General features: G+C 39.4%; 1 protein-coding gene across 1 annotated transcript in view; it reads left to right on the top strand.

The window, feature by feature from the left end:
• Positions 1–1,364: 1,364 nt before the first annotated feature.
• LPIN2 (lipin 2) overlaps positions 1,365–20,718 on the top strand; it is a 127,335-nt gene continuing 107,981 nt past the window's right edge. The window contains exon 1 of the mRNA XM_037806330.1: positions 1,365–1,511. The gene's annotated coding sequence lies outside the window, so the exon portion shown is untranslated. The remainder of the gene's footprint in view (positions 1,512–20,718) is intronic.

Here is a 20,718-nt window from a genome sequence, read left to right as displayed (position 1 = left end):
CAATCATACAGAAGGAGATATCAAACCTAAGGTTGTTTGGAGGAAGGGAGATGTGTGGGGTGTCCTGTATGCTGGAAGGAAGGAAGGGAACTTGGCAGAATATTTCCCTCCCAAGGCAGGAGTTAGTGAACATAGCCTGAGAGAAACAAGAAAAGCCCAAGAGGGAAAAATGGAAGTAAGGCAAGAAAATAAACAGTCACTGAGTGTGTTTCAGGTTCCAGACACCAAGCTAAATTAGGCACTTTATAGGTAATTATGTGTAATCCTCAAAAGGATCCCATGCGAAAGTCATTGCTATTTCCATTTTATTGATGAAGAAACTGAACATAAAGTTATTTTTCTCACTTTAATTCCATTTCCCCAAATCTGAGTAAGATGCTTTGAAATATGGAGGGGAAAGAAGAGATCCAGTTCCGTTCCTTCTCTTTTAAAAGTATTATTTCACTTGTGAAGCCAGGTGCAAGGCACAGAAATAAGGAAAATCCCTAGTGTACTTGCACCAGTGAAACCCCCATGTGACTTTGTAGGGCCTTGGTTACAGATGGGGCGAGGCTTTGGTTGAACTCTAGAGAAAGACAGAGGGAACTTTGGTGAGGAAGTGGCTGTCCATCTTCTTTCAGCAAATCCCGAACACAGCGCAACCCAGTCAACCATATTCCATCTGTGAAGAGAAATTAAGCTCCGCTTTGTCCCCCCAGGGAGCAGCTTCATATAAATGGCCTGTTTCAATACCCCCCCCCCCACGCTGTATGGGGTTTCATACACATCATTCATACTGAGAAATTAACTTGAACCATCCATAACTTTCAATAATAGAATAGGTTGAAAATAGAATAAGTTGAAAAAAGAAAAACCAGTGGGCAACAATAATAGGTCTATTTCTTATATTTAAAAAAAGGGGCGGGGTGCGATAGGATTTTTTTTTGAGGGGGGGGAGTAACCAAAAAGGCAGAGGCGCTATTGGTGATCAAAAATTCCACGTGATGCGCCGCAGAGTTGTCATGGGAACCAGAAGAAAGGTTTTCGTTTAAAAAAAAATAAAAAAAGTAAGGCTTCAGTTGTTCCAAGCCCTAGTTAGTCTCGGGCCCGCCCAGCAGAGGCCAGAGGCGCCGGGGCCTGAAAGCCGCTCGGTCACTCGGTGTCTCGCGGCTCCGGCGGGACGGGAAGCGGGTACTGCGGAGGAGGGCCGGGGCGCGGCCTGGACGGGGGCCTGCGCGCGGCCGGGAGGGGGCGGGGCGCCCGCGTCACGTGTCCGCCTGCCGGGGCGGGGCCTCCCCGGGTCGCCCGCAGCTCGGTCGCCGCGCCGCCGCCGCCGCGGCGTCCATTCATGAGGGCCGTCCGGCTCGGCTGCGGCCCAGGCGGCTCCAGAGGCAGCGGCGGCGGCGGGCGCCCGCGTCCTGCGCTCCTTCCCGGCCGGCACCGCCTCCTTCTCGCCGCCGCCGTCCGGCCGCCGCCACCTTCCTTTGGACGCCCGCGGGCGCCGGCGCGAGGCGGGAGCGACGCCGCCGCAGGTAAGCGAGGGTCCTCGCGCTGCCCTCGCCACACGCCAGGTCTCTGAGGCGGGCCTCGGGGGGCGCCGCGGGGTCTCCGCCTGGACGCGGGTTGCCCGCGGAGCTCCTGTGCCCGGGGCCGAGCCGTCCTCCGCCCGCCACGTAGAGCGCGGCCCCGGCGCGGCGGGCGGGTTCGCATGCGGGGGGCGCCGGGGTTGCCAGAGGTGATGGTCACCGAGATATCGCCCCCGGGGTCGGCGTGGCGGGCCGGACCGGGGCCGAGTGGGTCGGGGGAGGAAGCGCCGCGGAAGGCTGTGTCTCCATCCTGCCCCAGCCTGGGGGAGGGGGCTCCGGGCACGTGATGTGCACCGAGGCAGAGGCCGGGGAGTTGCTGTTATTTCTTTAGGGCCGTCGGTTTGCCCATCGCCTCCGCCTTTGGGGTGTAGACCGGGTTGTGATTGTGAGTAGTGCTTTTTCTTCCTGAACCCCCTCCCAGTCGTAACTCTTAATTTGTGTATCACGTGTGTTAGGATACAGTTTATACTAAGGGCTTCTGGCTCAACTTTTAACCCCGCGGGTCACAATTTTCTACACTCGCCTAGACAAAGTAAGATTATTTTCATTGAAAATTTGAAGTGGCGTTCTGAAGGCAAAGTTATTAAAAAAAATAAACAAAAAAACAGGACCAGAAAGATCATCCTTCCTTTCAGAAAGTGCTGGAACTTTGACTATTCGGGAACGCTCTGAAGAATTACTTAACCAAGCACCAGACCTAATTTTTAATGCACTTTTTTTTTGGGGGGGGGGCAGGGGAAGAGGGACATTATCTTTCCTTGGTGGGAAACTAAGCCCTGTGGAAGCTGTTTACTCAGTAGAGATGCTGGAGAAATGTTATTTATTACATGTCTGAGTAGTTGATGATGCTTGGACAATCTGCAGACAATTTTACAATATGTTTTGAAATACCTACAAATTATTTCGTGCCTCATAATAGTTCATTTGTTGGTGATCTGGTGTTGACCTCCTTAAGTGGTTTGAGAAGGAAAAGTTTAACGGGTGATGTTGAGGGAGGTGGCAGAGCCCTGAACAAGGTGCAAGGGTACAGGTGACTTAGTGCTTGTTGGAGCAGCATCTCTTCGTTGTTGGAATGGCAGTCAACTTCAAACCAGACCCAGCCAAAGTTTGTAAAAGCACAGTCCAAAGCCACCTGTGAAAGAGCTTTGGCCTGTGTAGGTGGCTTCTTCCCTGCAATTAAATCTGCAGTTGATTGTGGTGTTTCTACCACATGTTTGTAGAACTAGCCATAGAATGCTAGAAATGAAGTGACAGGTGCTGTGAGAATATTTGGATAGTACAATTGAGAATCAACAGAGTAGCATTATGTTTAGAATGAACTGGAAATGAGAGCATGCTATGATAGTCATGGTTTAGAAACAAATAATAGGGTCAGCTGAAGCTTTGTGTCCTTTATTGCTACATTCTTGTATTCATCACCCTGTATTGTGATTTTTGGTTTACTGACTGGAGTGTCAACTAGACTCTTGAGTCCTCAGAGGCAAGACTCGGGAAGCTGCCCAGGACTAACAGAGAGTCTGTTGAGTGGAGGTAGGAAGACAGGCAGGCAGTTTGTCCTTTCCAGTGACCTAGAGAGCTGGTGGATTTCCTGAATAAGTTTATTCAGTTTTCCTGAATTCATGAGCCCTGGGTGAATAATCCTGGTGGTGCCACATGTTAAGGGTGGTGAAGGTTGAATTAAGCTGATGAATAGTGAACATTTTGCAATGCTGAGGTAAATAGACTGTGGTTCTCTGTGTCAACAACTTTTTTTTTTCTTGTTAAGCTTATACATATTTCCTAATGTATATCAGCACAATAACACTTAGCTGGAAACAATTTCTAGAGTCAGGGAAGCTTTGTCTTGTTAGGAGGTAGATTAAGCTACCTAATTAGGTGCTAAGCAGCCTAAGTCAGGAATTTTTTTAAAGCCTGACTTAAATCTGTCCATCTTTAATTTAAATCCTTTGTTTTTTTTTTTTTAATCTTTTTTTCTCTGATCCTAGTAGCTGTCATTGTGTATGGGTGTGCATACTGACTCACTTTGTCAACAGCTAGGCAGTGGTTTGGGACCTTTAGTTTGAAATCCTGTTTTTATCTCTCACTAATGCCTTTCATTGCTAATTAAGTCGTTAAACTTCTGGCCCAGCCAGCCAGTTTTCTGACTTCTCATTTGCCTTCTTCATGATGAACCGTCTTCATTTGGCAGAATCCTACGTAAGTTATGTCTCATTAAAATTTGAAGGGTTTGAAGATAATATTACAGGCTGGAGCAGTAAACTTTGTGTCTCCATCTTGGTAGTAAGGCATTTGAAGAAGTTGTCTGCTTGGTGCCTAACTGCAACTTTTGGAATCCACTTCACCTGCTGTCTGTTTGATTCTTTATTTTAGTAACATGCCATTGGTGCTGGCAGTGCACTACACACTTGAGTGTCTTGTAATCTTCAAGACAAAAGTGCAAGGGAGAGTTGCTCCCTTGCAGTGTGCAAGTGCAGCAGCTGTGGCCTTGGAGTTGATGGAGTCGTGTGGTATAGAGCTCCTGTCTGCACCAGGAAGCCCATTTTGGCTGAATGGGCCCCTCCTGCCCTGAAATTGTGACTGGGTGATTCTGTGATAAGTCTTCAGCCTATAAAGAGGGAAGGGGAAGGAAAAAAAACTGTGCTGCAATGTAAGATAAAGCCCTGGCTGGGACTTTAAGATTAGAATAATGATAAAATATGCATTTTTTCTAATTCATTTCACTGATTGCAATTTAGATTCTCTTTCTTCTACAAGTAAATTCCAGAGATCCTTTTTGTCAATTTAGGTTTGTTAGAATTGCCATTAAGAAATGAGGAAGAATTGTTTAACTTGTAAAGCCCAACAAAACTGTTACATCACTGGCACCTTTTCCTACCTTCTTTTTACCTTCTTTCCAGAGATTATAGCTGAAAGGCAAAGGTAGTTTATATGATTATTAAGAGTGTGATCATTAAAATTTTTTTTTATTATGTAGATCAAATATATAATTTTAGACACTACTTAAATGTATTAGAAAAGAGGAGGGGTATCCTGGAAAGTGACTTTTTTTTTTTTCCTTTTAGTCCATGGTTTAACTTAGGGGTCACTGTTTCTGTAGTGACTTTTTAAAAATGCATTTGAAATGTGGTTCCTATTTTTGTAATCTTTGAATTTAGAACTGTTACTTACTGTTTATATCTACTGTAGTGTCATATATTTTCAACATGAACTATCCGAAGTAGGCTTTTTTACTTTCTTTTCTTTGGGGGAGAAACATTAGCTCACAGAAAGCACACTTGGTGATATTTTGGTAGCCTGTGGATTACCTTCAGATTGCTCCCTTTCTCCAATTTGGGGCATAGTTGAACACTTTAGAAAGTCTTCACTTTTATAGTTGGTGTTATGAACTTTAAGTTAATTCTAAGTCTGTTGCTTTTATTTCATTTCATACCCTTATTTACTTTTTGACTGATTCTCATCTTAATATTTTTTGTTTTGTAGTATGTATATTTGAGCTGCCTCATTATTTTTTTTTTCCTACCAGGTAAACAAAATTTAAATAGTGATTTATCATTCTAAGTTGTTTTCCACTCCCAGCATCTATTTTGTTTCCTGATCCAGAATCTACAGTGATCTGTTAGCACCTATTTTAGCAAATCCCAATTTCCTATCTAAGTTCTCTCAATTCAGTTTTCTCCTTACTGGCCCCATATCTCCCAAACATTTAATCATTTTCTTCAGTATTCACTTTCGTTGATATTCTTCAGCTTTAGGAGACATGTCCCTTTACTCTGTGTTGATATGGCAATGTTATTTTGTATTGTGTTACTTTATGTTTGCTCTCAAGCCATCTGTGGCTTTCGCCTCGTTGTTATTCAGGATTAGAGCGAACAGCTCTTTTGCTTCCTCAGTTTTGACACTCCCCCATAGGTAACACCACTTTTCCTCCTTTGCGTTCTGTAAATGTTGAGCTAAGGGGAGGAGTAGGGGACAGCTTGAGAGAGGCTGAACGGAAGTAGTAAGAAGCTACTTGAAGATTTGGCAAATTCTAGTAGAAAAAGTAGGATTTGAAGGGGTGGGGGAATATTTAAACCTGGACACCTTTGGAATGTGGTCACAGGGAGAGGTTTGCTGAATTTAACCTAGTGGTGAAGGGGAAAGAGGAAGGGACCTTCTTAGGTAGATGTGCAGAAGCTCAAGATGGGTGAGTTGAAGTGGCCATAGAGACTACTAATTTGCAGTGCTTTGGAAACTTTTTGGAGATCTGGTGTGCTCTCTCCCATTCTTTTGATTTTTTACTTTTTGGGGCACTTGTTAATTTAGTTGAAATTTTAAATAACATTAAATGGGGTTTATAAGGATATGGATTTGAACAGTTTAAGAAGCATGATCCAAGGAACTAATGTTAAGGAAAGGGATACCAGGATCCAGGTTTAAAAATTATTTGGTTTTGGTTATCATTAAGCTTTATTACATGTAGAGAAGGTGAAGATGAACCAATGATTTTATTGTAAGAAAGAAGATAGACATATGGTACCAAGTAACTTCTTTAGTGATTGGTTGAATTTCTGCGTTTCTAAAATTTAGTGCAAAGGGGTGATTGGCCAGAGGGTATTGATTTAAACATCTGTTTGTAAATTTATATTAAGGTGTTTTTGTGACATAGAAAGTATCATAACTATAAGCAAAAAGTTCAGTGGTTAACTGGAAGTACCTAAACTACTTTTTTATACCTCTGAATAAAAAGAGTGGAATTGTTCAGTGGCCCAGATGTTGCTAATCTGTTCATTGCATTATGGTGTGACATTTATTGCTCTTGGCAGGATAGATGTGACTTGGTGTTTAACTCATTCATTCTGAAAGAGAGGGGCCCAGAATGTGAAGAGCCCTTAAAAGGTATTTGGACATAATCTATTTAATATAAAATAGTCTCGCTATTTGATTACAAGATTGTGCGTTAGGGTTTAAGGAAATCGTTGTAAAGTGATGTACCTTTCTTATTAGCCATCGTTTAAGTCAAGGAATGTCTATGCTTATGAATCATCATAGGGAATATACTTTTCATTTGTTTTAGGATTATGTTTTAGGATGTATATGTATGTATATTTCATTTGTTTTAGGATGTATTTGTTTGGGAAGTATAGTTATTATTTGTTCTTTATAAGGCATTCCAAAGGAGTCTGCCCACATATTAAATTTCTTTATCATCTCTTAACATATTTTAGATGAATATTAGGCCCTATTTGACATTAGAGCCTTAACGTCTATTTATATGTAATCTATAGAGGAACAGGACTGATTTAGGAGAGGAAGCACCACTGAAAAGAGAGAAAGCACTCTGTTCTCTAATTGAAAATGTGTTTTAAACAAGTCCTTTATAAGAAAGGACTGGTCTTTTGTTTTAAGGTTTTCTAACTAGCTCAACCCTTTCAGATTAAAATAACTTGCCTAAGAGTAGCATTATTTGACAAGTAGTAATTTGAAATTTGGGGACTTGAATATCTACTCTAGCCACTGAGATTCTTAGTCAGTAAAATGGTGCTAAAGTCTACTTTTTTAGGAACACTCTGTATTTTCAGGAGGTGTTTTAATGTTTGTGAAAGATCATTATTGTCTTCACAGTACATGATTGAACATCTCCTTTTTCTAGGCATTGTGTTAAGTGCTAGACATAAATTATCTCTTACAAGTCTCAACAACCCTGCAAAGTAGAGATAATAGCCCTGTTTTCTAGATAATGGCACTGCCACTGAAAGAGATTGGCCGAGGGCCACACAACCAAGTAGTGGCATTGACTTTGCTCCATTGTCCCCAATCCCATGCCACCATCCCATCCAAGGGACTTTAGGAATTCTTGTGCATTAATTGGAGATTCGTAAATCCATTTTACAGGTTTGTTTTGACTGTATTAAGTAAAACTAGAGAACCTATTAATATTAGTATCTATAAACTGGTAACAGAAAGATAGTACCTGCTTTATAGGAGTCTTGGGTTTCTCTGAATCATCTATGTGTACAAAATCAACTGTGTCAGGGAGAGAAATACAAGCCAAGAAAATAGTGGAGGTGAGTCTGCCCCCACCATACTTGCTGCCTGCTCTGGAATGAATTGGAAAATGGAAATCTGATGTTCCTTATCCTGCCTTTCACAATATGATTGTGTCAAAAATACAACTTTTAAAGTTGTATTTTTTTGTGCAGCATGACTCCTAAGCTCAAGCTAAATTGCTATCATGCTTCGAATGTTGGAAAGGAGGAAATGGGTGAGGCTGGAGTATTTGAAACATGGTACTTCAGTATCAAACATAATGTCTTTTTTAGGGACAGTCCCTGATAATTTCGATATTCCTGATTTGAATAAGTGTATATCGCAACCCTGGGTTACGTGCAACCAAACTGTATGTAGAAGGAACGTTGAGTTACAGAATTTCAGAGTTGGAAAGAGCTTCAAGGTTCTTACTTCAGACAGGAACCCTTGGTCCAGGTCCTGCTTGAACACCTCCATTCACAATGGATTTGTTACTTCATTCATTCTTTGTCAGGCATCCCATTTAATTTTTGAGAAATTACGATTGTTACAATAATTTCCATTATATTGAAAGAAAATCTGTGTTTCTAGCTTCTATTTCTTAATCTTAGGACTGGTCTCTGGAGTAATACAGACTAAGTCTTAGCCCTCTTCCATGTCAGCTTTTTGGGATAGTTCCCTCAAAAGATCTCCATTCTTTTCTTTCTTTCTCTTTTATTATGTAAAATACATACAACCTAAAATTTACCTTTGTAACCATTTTAAAGTGTACACTTCAGTGGCATTAAATATATTCAATGTTTTGCAGCCATCACCGCTATTTAGTTCCAGAACTTTCTTATCACCCCAGATGAAGATCCTGTATCCGTTAAGTAGTCACTCTCCCTTCCCCTCATCCCCCACCTCCTGGCATCCACTGATTTACTTTCTGCTTCTTTGGATTTGCCTATTCTAGATACTTTGTATAAATGGTATCATATAATACATGGCCTTTGTGTGTGGCTTCTTTTGCTTAGCATAATGTTTTCACGTTTCATTCATGTTGTAGCATATATCAGTATTTCATAGCTGAGTAATATTCCGTTGTCTGTAATTTACCACCTTATCTATATCCATTCATCTGTTGATGGACATTTGGATTGTTTCTACTTTTCCACTATTGTGAATAATACTTCTGTGAACATTCATGTACAAGTTTTGTTTGAACACCTGCTTTCAGTTCTTTGGGGTATATACCTAGGATTGGAATAGCTGACTCAGATGATAATTCTGTTTAACATACTGAGGAATCCCCAAACTGTTTTCCACAGTGGCAGTACCATTTTACATTCCCACCAACAATGTACAATGGTTCCAATTTCTCTACATCCTCATGAAGTCTTATTTTCCCTTTTTTTTTTTTTTTTTTTGTATATGGTGTGCAACGGGGGTCCTCTTTCATTGTTTTGCATTTGGATACCATTTCTCCCAGCACTGTTTGTTGAAGAGACTATTCTTTCCTGGTTGAGTGGACTTGGCAGCCTTGTTAAAAATCAATTGACCATAGATGTGAGGGTCTAGATCTGAACTCTTAAATCTATTCCATTGATCAATATGTCTATCTTTATGCCAGTATCATGCTGTTTTGACCACTGTGGCTTTATAATATGCTTTAAAGTCAGGAAGCATGAGACCTCCTACTTCATTCTTCTTTTTCAAAATGTTTTTGGCTGAGGCCCCTTTGCCTTCCAGAAAAATTTGATTATTAGCTTTTCCATTTCAGCAAAGTAGGCTGTTAGAATTTGTATTGGTATTGCACTGAATCTGTAAATCAATTTGGGTAGAATTGATGTCTTAACGACATTTAGCCTTCTAATCTGTGAACATAGAATGTCCTTCCATTTATTTAGGTCTTCTTTGATTTCTTTTAGCGGTGTTTTGTATTTTCTGAATATAGGTCATTTGCATTCTTGATTAAGTTTATTCATAGATATTTGATTCTTTTAATTGCTATTGTAAATGGAATTTTTTCTTGATTACCTCCTTGGATAGCTCATTACTAGTGTTGGAAACACTACTTATTTTTGTGTGTTGCTCTTGTATCGTGCCACTTTGCTTAACTCACTTATTAGTTCTAGTATCTCTGTTGTAGTTTTTCCAGGACTTTCTAAATATAGGCTTTGCTGTTCCCTCCCTAATCCTCCATTTTGGAAGCTCCTCTGTGTGGGATCCATTTCACTTCTTTGAGTGTTTTTGTACTGTGTCCCTGGTGAAAGGTGGGAGGGATCCTGGGCGCTGCCTCTGGGCACTTCCCAGGCTGTATGGGACCTAGTGAGGGGGAGGGACGAGGACCGGCTGGTCCTGGACGGAAGTTTCCTACCTGATATTTTTCTCTTTCTTCCATTCAGTGTTTGTGGAACCCTTCTCCAGTCTCTCCCTTCCTCCAGAGTTCTAAGCAAGTGAGATTTGGCCTTTTTTTCTCTGAATCTATGGGGAGGTTGATAAAGTCACTTCTCTAATGGGGTTTTAATGGGGTTTTTCTTACTATAATAAATTAATGATTTGATATTTATTAACTGTTTAATACTGAAGACCCTTGACACCTAACACAAATACTTTCACAGACAAGAATCTCTAAATTTATGAACATACTTTTGGTGTATAATTTACTCAGTTTTCTCATCTATAGGATGGGGGTAACAATACCTACATGGGCTTGTTCTGAGTATTAAATGAAGTTAGATACTAAAGGAGGGCCCCAGCCCGTTGAGGTCCAGAGGCAGGGCAGCAGGCGAGGCTCTTTACCTAGACAGAAGACACCACTTATAGGGACATGAGGAGCAAAAGGCAAAAAGGTGAATAAATGTCCCACTTGCCCTGAAGTAGTTACAGTTTTTTTCTAGAAAATAAAGCAGAATTTGATAAAACTGCATGAGTGATTCAAAGAGAGTCAGAGAAAATACCTTGGAGAGAGCTTCTGTGTTTGTATTTTTAATGTGAGAACAAGATGTTTAGTTGGAAGGTGTTTATTATGTCTGAAAGAAAAAAATCATTGTTTAGTATGTTTGCTTAAAATTTCTTCATTGACCCAGAAGTTTTATCTTCAGAGTGTCAAAATAGAAATGTTAGCAATTTTATGTACAGATCTCATGTACCACAACTGTTTATATAATTAAGCTTTGTTATTTTTCTATCATTTCTTTTATAGCTATATGAATTTTGTTTGTACAGGCATATAGGTAGAGCCTCATCTTTTGTTATCTAGAATGTATCCTCTCGAAAGCAGATTTGTCATCCATGAAGGTGAATGTTTAAAAGAAAAAAAGTTCTGTTTCTGGTTAGTTAAAAAACCTCTAAATAACATTTTTCTATAAACTCTAGTAGTTGATTTTTGTAAAAATTGATACCAATATCCTTAGATTATAAAGCTACATGAAAAGAAAGTTTTATTCTTTATTGTTTGGAAAATACTAGTACATGCTTATTGGTTTGTTGTTGTTGTTGTTTTTGGTCTTCCTTTACTGGTAGTCTTGCAATCAAATGGAAAAGGCTTTTTCTGTTAGTATATCTCCCTTCCCCCAAGTGAATGGCCTAGATAGCTTAATAGGGACTTTGCTGTGTTTCAGTTTCCTGGCTCATTTGTTTTGCCTTGTTAATAAGGTATACCTAAAGCTCAGCATCTGTGTACCACAGATGCTGAGAGTTGGAAAAGAAAGCTTTTTCTAATTAAAAGCAAAACCAAACCCACAGTGCTTAGGTTTGCTTGGTGTTTATCTGCCCCCGCCCCCCCAGGGAGTTTTCATTCCTGTCGTTGTGAATTTCTGAATAATGCTCTATCATGTAATATTTATATTTCTCTTTACATTTTTAAAGTATATTATTTTCAATACACGTAGTTTAAAATTTCAAGTAGTACTATGAGATTTATAATGAAAAACTCCAGTCCTCTTCCACACTGCTGATTACTGCTTCATAGAAGCAACTTCTTTCAATCTTTTTGTCTGCTTTCTGTGGGCTCTAAATCCATGTTTATATGCTTATACTAACTATAGATGGGTTTTGAATTTTAGATATTCTTCATTGATTTCCTACTATACAGGAGGATTAATTTCTTACATGATCCTCTTCACACATGCATTTCCTTCTACTATACTATCAATATAATTATATCATGATTTTTAAATTTCTCAATATTCATTGTCTATATTTTTATGAATAAATACTGTTCACAACTAAGCATGAACAATGGTTTTTATTTCTTTGCCAGTTTAAATTTTTGTTTTCTCTGGAGTTAAGAATTGTTTAGATGGCTTACATTTCTCAGTACCAGTCACAAATTGAACCCCCAAATTTCTGACGAAACTATAAAACTCTTCTCAGTGCAGTCAACACATCAGGTGATGGATTGCAGTTGTGTGTGTTTTGCAGCGTTCTTTCAGGGCTGGTTGGATAGAAGTTGCCTGGGACTGATTTCTCTTCATTATTACCTTGTCTTCACTTCAGCTCTCACCTGTGTGGGATTCCATTTCCCAGGTCTCAGGATTCCTCCCTTGTGCCGTGTTTCCTCAGTTTGGTGGGACACATACTTAGTAGTATTTTGTTTTTTTTTTCCTTCATTTTTGTTTTTGTTATAGCATGTTTGCTTAATTTACAGCAAGCAGAAAATAAGCTGGGTCTTGATTTGATCCAAACATTGATGTTTTAAAGGTTATACACAATATTTGTTTAAAAGAACATATAAAAATACCTTTTTAGAAGGTTCTATAAAAAGGAAAATACAAAGTTTAACACACCCAATTTCCTCTTTTGCTAGAACTGCAAACTGCTGCTACAGTTTTAAGACTTTTTGTTGTTTAAACGATACATCCAGGAAAATCTAAAAAAATTAAACATGCATATAAGATGATTGCATAGCAGAACATGAACATTAACTGCAAACCATAGAGAAATGAAAGTTAGAAGTACTATCAAATATACAAAGGTTCTAGAATCAATCCTTTAAACACATTCCACAAACAATATTTAAAAGCCATGTTTTTTTCTTTACAGGCAGTCCTAGATTACCCTCAGTAACTTAAGAAAAGATTCGTAAGAGAGAAATTCTTTGAGACCTCGCATGTCTGAAAGTTTTTATTCTGTCTAGCCTCATACTTGATTGATCATTTGGCTGTAGAAAGTTAGAATGGAAATAATTTTCCTTTAGAAATTAGATTTGTTAACTTTTGAGAAGTTACTTTTTTTGAGACACCCCAAGCTTTTTAAATTCCTATTTCTTTCTCCTTCTTCACCTCCTCTTTCTTTTCTTTCCCTCCCCTCTCAAGTTGCTTTTAGCACCTTCTCTTAACTCTGATCTTCTGAAACATCTTGATGAAGTGCTTTGGTATTTGAATTGCAGGCTTGGTCCTTGGACCATACAGTCAGGGAGGGATTGGAACATCTAGAAAGGACCTTCTTCACCTGGCTTCACAGTAACTCTTCAGTGATGTCACAGGCTTATTTTGCACACTTGCACCTGGCTAGCGTGCAGTTTGCCACCAGTCTCTGGCGGTCAGAGGACATAAAAACACCCAGAGGATGTAATGGGGGCTTCTTAGGCTTGGTGGAACCCTCACTCCTCACAAGCAGTCATCTTCAGCTGTGTGTCCTCACGGTAAGTTTGGGAGGTGGCTGGCGCTGGGATGCTGTACCTCTGATGGAGAGCATGATATGAACCTGCCTTGTGTAGCCATGCCCACGTGGAAATTCCCATGTGGCCACTAACGTTGCTGTTTAGGAAACTGTGGCTGCTAATGTTGCTGGTGTCCTTCTGTCCTGCCTGTTTTTGGTGGTGCCTGCACGGGTGCAGATCTCTTGTCATTCTTTGCACTTGCGGGGTACTTTAAATTTGGCAAAAAATGTCTTTCACTTGGGAAAATTTTTTTATGTTTTACTACTTGGTAGTATCCCCCTCTCCCCCCTTTTTTAAAATCTGTTCTTGTGCTCTAAAATTCCCACGAATCAGATACTGGGACACTTTTGGGTTGATTTTCTGATTTTCATAGTTTTCCTCCTAATGCCAACCCCTTTGTCCTTTTGCTTGACTTGCTAGGCAATTTGCTTTCCTCTTTGTCTTCCAACCCTTCTGTAGAATTTCTCAGTTTTCCTATTGTGTTTACCCTCCAAGGGTTCTTTCTTGTCCTTGAATATTTCTTTTACTAGCATGCTGTTATTTCATGAGTGCAGTATTTTCCTTATCTCTGACAACATTAGCCACAGTTTTTATGGAACTGCTTTGCGTTGTTCCTGTTTTCTTCAAAAAATTTTTTCCCGTTTGTTTTAATTTCCATCTTTTAGTATCTCCTCAGACATCTGGTATTTGTTGGCTATTTATATGTGTCTAAGAATAAGACTTAAAAACTGGAAGTGCTTTGTGCATGAGCTAGACTTAGGTAAGTGCTTGTAGTCCTCAGGATGGGGTGATAAGTAGGGACACCCTCCATTTTCATCATATTTTATTGAGTGTACATACCGTCAACATAATCTGACTGTTGATGCTAGCCCTGAGGCTGAGGTACTGTTTGTCAGGTTTCTCTGCTGGAAAGTTACCGTTTTTATTCTCCTTTCCCATTCTATACTCTTTAGAAGGAAGTTACTGTTCTCAGTCCACACCTAAGGAGTGGGGAAAGGTATGCGTTGTATGCTCCCCTCCTTTGAGGGTGGAATAACTTCATAAATTGTTTGGGATTCTGTGTAAGAGATTAGTCCCTTCTCCTCTGTTTGTTATTTATACTAGTGTGGACTCATAGTATCTATTTTGTACTTCGGGTTATAATCCAATACTACTTTTTTTAAATTAAATTCAGTTTTATTGAGATATATTCACATACCATGCAGTCATACAAAGCATACATTCAGTTGACTGTACCATTATATATAGTTGTGTGTTCATCACCAAAATTAATTTTTGAACATTTTCATTACCACACATACAAAAATAATATGAGTAAAAATTTAAGTGAAAAAGAACAATTAAAGTGAAAAGGAACACTGGGTGCCTTTTTTTTTTTTTTGCCCCCATTTCTTTACTTATTTATCCATACACTGGACAAAGGGGAGTGTGGTTCATATGGCTTTCCTGATCACATTGTCACCCCTCATAAGGTACATTTTTATACAGTTGTCTTAAAGATTCATGGGTTCTGGGTTGTAGTTTGATAGTTTCAGGTATTTACTGCTAGCTATTCCAATTCATTAGAACCTAAAAAGGGTTGTCTGTATTGTGTGTAAGAGTGCCCACCAGAGTGACTTCTCGGCTCCTTTTGAAGCCGCTGAAACTTAATTTCATTTCCTTTCACATCCCCCTTTTGGTCAAGAAGATGTTCTCCATCCCACAATGCTGGGTCCAGATTCCTTCCTGGGAGTCATATTCCACATTGCCAGGGAAATTCACTCCCCTGGGTGTCAGATCCCATGAAGGGGGGAGGGCAGTGATTTCACCTGCGAAGTTGGCTTAGCTAGAGACAGAGGGCTACATCTGAGCAACAAAGAGGCACTCGGGAGGAGGCTCTTAGGCACAATTATAGGCAGGCCTAGCCTCTCCTTTGCAGCAACAGTCTTGCCAAGAGCAAGTCTCGTGGTAGAGGACTCAGCCCATCAAACCACCAGTCCCCTATGTGAGCACATCAGCAGCCATCTAGGTGGGGAATCCCAGCCCGATCTATTTTTGAACATTTTCCTTACACCAGAAAGAATCAGAATAAGAATAAAAAATAAAAGTAAAAAAGAACACCCAAATCATCCCCCCCACCCCACCCTATTTTTCATTTAGTTTTTGTCCTCATTTTTCTACTCATCCATCCATACACTGGATAAAGGGATTACAATCCACAAGGTTTTCACAATCACACTGTCACCCCTTGAAAGCTACATTGTTATGCAGTAGTCTTCAAGAGTCAAGGCTACTGGGTTGGAGTTTGATAGTTTCAGGTATTTACTTCTAGCTATTCCAATACATTAAATCCTAAAAAGGGTTATCTATATAGTGCATAAGAATGTCCACCAGAGTGACCTCTCGACTCCATTTGAAATCTCTCAGCCACTGAAACTTTATTTTGTTTCATTTCACATCCCCCTTTTGGTCAAGCAGATGTTCTCAATCCCATGATGTCGGGTCCAGATTTATCTCCGAGAGTCATATCTGCGTTGCCAGGGAGATTTACACCCCTGGGAATCAGGTCCCACGTAGGGGGAAGGGCAGTGAGTTCACCTGCCGAGTTGGCTTAGCTAGAGAGAGAGGGCCACATCTGAGCAACAAAGAGGCACCCAGGGGAAGACTCTTAAGCACAATTATAAGCAGGTTTAGCCTCTCCTTTGCAGTAACAAGCTTCATAAGGGCAAGCCCCAAGATAGAGGACTCGGCATACCAAGCTGTCAGTCTTCAGTGTTTGTGAGAACATCAGCAACAATCCAGGTGAGGAAGTCTAAGACTTCTGCATTTCCCCCCAGCTCTTCAGGGGGGCCCGGCATATATATTTTTATTCTCCACCCAAATTACTTTGGGATGTATTGCTATTTCACTCTAACCTTTACAAGCCTACCATATCTCACTTCCTATTCAAAGTTCCATGTAATTGTGGTGTTTAAACAAACTGACTGTAGGAATAGTATTTAGAAAATATAGATCTTGCACCACATAAACATCTCTTCCTTTGGTCTCACATGGAAGTTGAAGTTTTAACACACAGTTAGCTTCAACCTTTACTCTTTAACAGTTGCTGTATGTGCTAATACTGACTTTCATATCTGCTGAGCTCTAGCTCTGAGTTTCAGGTGTCAACATAGATACCCAATATTCCAGAGACCAATCAGGTTATACACAAAGGGATCAGCACCTCAGAGTTTGGAGATAGCCATTACAATTCAGGAATAGATTTGACTGCTGTAAGAGCTTACAATCTAGGGACCATTACAAGAATCATTCCCCTGTTAGGCTGTGCTCTAAGATTCAATTCTGAGTTTACACATTGTAGTTAGTCATATTGGTGAGGCATTATAGTGTTTGCCTTTGTTTCTGGTGTACTTCACTCACAATGCTGTCTACAGGATCCATTCACCTCGTTGTGTGTCTCACAGCTTCACTACATCTCATACTTGCTCAACATTCCATTATATGCATACACCACTATTCACCATTCTGTTCCTGAGTCGATGTACCCTTAGGCCACCTCCACCCATTGCAGATTGTAAATACTGCCTCCATAAAAAATCAGCGTGCAAATGTCCATTCATGTCTCTGCTTTCAGATATTCCAAGTACATACCCCATAATGAGGTTGCAGGACCTTATGGCCACACATACTTAGCTTCTTGTGGAACCACCACACTGACGTCCAGAAAGTCTACACCATTCTGCCTCCTCATCAACAGTAAATAGGTTCATCCCTCTCTCCATGTTTTCTCCAGCATTTTTACCCCTATTTATATTATTTTCCTGCAATTTTATAGAGATATTTTCACATACCATACAATTACCCACAGTATAGAGTCAGTTGTTCACAGTATCATCATACAGTTGTACATTTATCACCACAGTCAGCATTTGAACATACTGATTACTACGAAAGTTTTTTTTAGCGAATAATAAAAAAGATAATAAAAATAAAATAAAATGTCTTATACTATAATAGGACAGAAAAAAACACTACTACCAAAAATCCCATATCCCTCCCTTTATCCCCCTCTCATACGCATTTAGCTTTGGTATATCGCCTTTGTTACATTTAATGGAAGCATGTTACAATGTTACTGTTGACCATAGACTCCAGTTTGCTTTGATTATGTTTTTTTCCAAATACCATCCCTTTTTCAACACTCTGCATGATTAACATTCATTTGTTCTCCCACATGTGAAAACATTTTTATGTGCGTACATTTAGTGACAGTCGTTGGCCACTCCAGTTTTTGCCAAGTTATACAGTCCCAGTCTTTATCTTCTGTCTTTACTTCTGGTGTCATACATTCCCCTATCCCACCTCTTTCAGCTTTACTCACAGACGTCTTTGTTCAGTGTACTCACAGTATTGTGCTACCATCACACAGTATTATGCTATCTATTTCTGGATCTATACAGTCAATCCTGCTGAACATTCTGTAGTGCTTCAGCATCAAATGCCCTGATCTCTGCTCTCTGTCTCCTGGTAGCCTGTGTTATCGGCTTTTAACTCTCAAAGTTTGCTTACTAATGTTAGTTCATATTAGTGAGACCATATAGAATTTATCCTTTTGTTTCTTGCTTACTTCCCTCGACATAATGTCCTCAAGGTTTATCCATGTTATTATATGTTCAGTGTCTTTGTTCTGTCTTATAGCTGCATAATATTCCATCATGTATATATACCACAGTTTGTTTATCCACTCGTCCATTGATGGACATTTGGGCTATTTCCATCTCTTGGCAATTGTGAATAATGCCTCAGTAAACATCGGTTTACAAATGTCCATTTGTGTCTTAAGTTTCAGTTCCTCTGAGTATATACCTAGCAATGGAATAGCTGGGTCATGTGGCAAATCTATACTTAGCTTCCTGAGGAACCCCCACACTGTCTTCCAGAGTGGTTGCAACATTCTGCATTCCCACCAACAATGAATAAGTGTGCCTCTTTCTCTGCATTCTCTCCAGCACTTGTAATTTTCTGTTTCGTGGATAATGACCATTCTGGTAGGTGTGAGATGATATCTCATTGTGGTTTTGATTTGCTTTTCCCTAATAGCCAGTGAAATTGAGCATTTTTTCATATGTTTTTGAACCATTTCTATTTTCTCTTCAGAAAAGTGTCTGTCCATGTCTTTTGCCCATTTTTAAATTGGATTGTTTGTCTTTCTTGTTGTTGAGTTGTAGGATCCCTTTATATATTCAGGATATTAAACCCTTATCTGATATGTGGTTTCCAAATATCATCTCCCATTGTGTAGGCTGCCTTTTTACTTATTTGACAAAGTCCTTTGATGTACAAAAGTGTTTAATTTTGAGGTGATCCCGTTTGTCTATTTGTTCTTTCGTTGCGCACGTCTTGGGTGTGAGATCTAGGAAACCACCTCCTATCACAAGATCTTTAATATCTTGCCCTACGTTTTCTTCTAAGAGTCTTTGGTCTTAGCGCTAACGTTTAGGTCTTTGATCCATTTCAAGTTAATTTTGGTATGAAGTGTGAGACAGGGGTCCTCTTTCATTCTTTTGGAAATGGATATCCAGTTCTCCAGACACTATTTATTGAAGAGGCTGCTCTGTCCCAGTTGATTTGGCTTGACTGCCTTATCAAAGATCAGTTGTCCGTAGATGCGAGAGTGTATTTCTGAACACTCAATTAGATTCCATTGGTCAGTATATCTGTCCTTATGCCACTACCATGCTGTTTTGACCACTGTAGCTTTGTAATGTGTTTCAAATCAGGTAGTGTGAGACCTCCCACTTTGTACCTTTTTCTCAAGATATTTTTGGCTATTTGGGATATCTTGCCTTCCAAATAAATTTGGTTATTGGTTTTTCTATTTCTGCAGCGTAAGTTGTTGGGATTTTAATTGGTATTGCATTGAATCTATAAATCAGTGTAGGTAAAATTGCTGTGTTAACTATATTTAGTCTTCCAATCCATGAACATGGTATGTTCTTCGATTTTTTTAGGTCCTATTTGATTTCTTTTAGTAGTTTCTTGTAGTTTTCTGTGTCAAGGTCTTTTGTGTCCTTGGTTAAGTTTATTCCTAAATACTTGATTCTTTTGATTGCTATTGTAAATGGAATGTTTTTCTTGATTTCCTCCTCTTGTTGCACATTCCTTGTGTATAGGAACACTACAGACTTTTGCTTGTTGATCATGTAGCCTGCCACTTTGCTGTATTCTTTGACTAGTTGTGGTAGCTTTGCTGTAGATTTTTCTGGATTTTCTACATGTAGAATTATCTCATCTGCAAACAGTGAAATTTTACTTCTTCCTCTCCAATTTGGATGCCTTTTATTTCTTTTTCTTGCCTAATTGCTCTAGCTAGAACTTCCAGCACAATATTGAATAACAGTGGTGTCAGAGGGCATCCCTGTCTTGTTCCCGATCTTAGGAGGAAAGCTTTCAGTCTTTCCCCATTGAGTATGATGTTAGCTGTGGATTTTTTATATATTGCCTTTATCATATTGAGAAAGTTCCCTTCTATTCCTATCCTTTGAAGTGTTTTTATCAAGAAAGGATGTTGACTTTTGTCAAATGCCTTTTCTACATCGATTGAGATGATCATGTGGTTCTTCTGCTTTGATTTATTGATGTGGTTTATTACATTAATTGATTTTCTTGTGTTGAACCAGCCTTGCATACCTGGAATAAATCCCTCTGGTCGTGGTGTATAATTCTTTTAGTGTGTAGCTGGATTCGATTTGTATTTTGTTGAAGATTTTTGCATCTGTATTCATTTAAAAGATTGGTCTGTAGTTTTCTTTTTTTGTAGTATCTTTGTCTGATTTTGGTATTAGGGTGATGTTGGCTTCATAGAATGAGTTGGGTAGCTTTTCCTCGTCTTTGGTTTTTTTTGTTTTTTTTTGAAGAGTTTGAGGAGGATTGGTACTAATTCTTTCCTGAATGCTTGGTAGAATTCACATGTGAAGCCATCTGGTCCTGGGCTTTTTCTTTTTAGGAGCTTTTTGATGGCTGGCTCAGTCTCTTTACTTGTGATTGGTTTGTTGAGGTCATCTGTTTCTTCTTGAGTCACTGTTGGTTGTTTATGCTTTTCTGGGATGTTGTCCATTTCATCTAAGTTGTCTAGTTTATTAGCATATAGTTGCTCATAGTATCTTCTCATTATCTCCTTTATTTTTCCAGGGTCAGTAGTTATGTCTCCTTTCCCATTTCTGATTGTATTTATTTGCATCTACTTTTGGTTTGTTTGTTTGTTAGCCTAGTAGCAGTCCATCAATTTTATTCATTTTCTCAAAGAACCAGCTTCTGGTTTTGTTGATTCTCTTTATTGTTTTCCTGTTCTCACTTTTATTTATTTCTGCTCTAATCTTTGTTATTTCTTCCCTTCTGTTTGTTCCTGGGTTAGTTTGCTGTTCTTTCTCTAGTTCCTCCAGGTGAATGGTTAATTCCTCAATTTTTGCTCTCTCTTCTTTTTTAATATAGGCATTTAGGGCAATGAATTTCCCTTTCAGC

The sequence above is a fragment of the Choloepus didactylus genome, chromosome 16, assembly GCF_015220235.1.
Source record: "Choloepus didactylus isolate mChoDid1 chromosome 16, mChoDid1.pri, whole genome shotgun sequence".
NCBI classification, from domain to species: Eukaryota; Metazoa; Chordata; class Mammalia; order Pilosa; family Megalonychidae; genus Choloepus; species Choloepus didactylus.
Note: the sequence above shows the minus strand (reverse complement) of the source record. Positions and strands in the feature narration are given on the sequence as shown.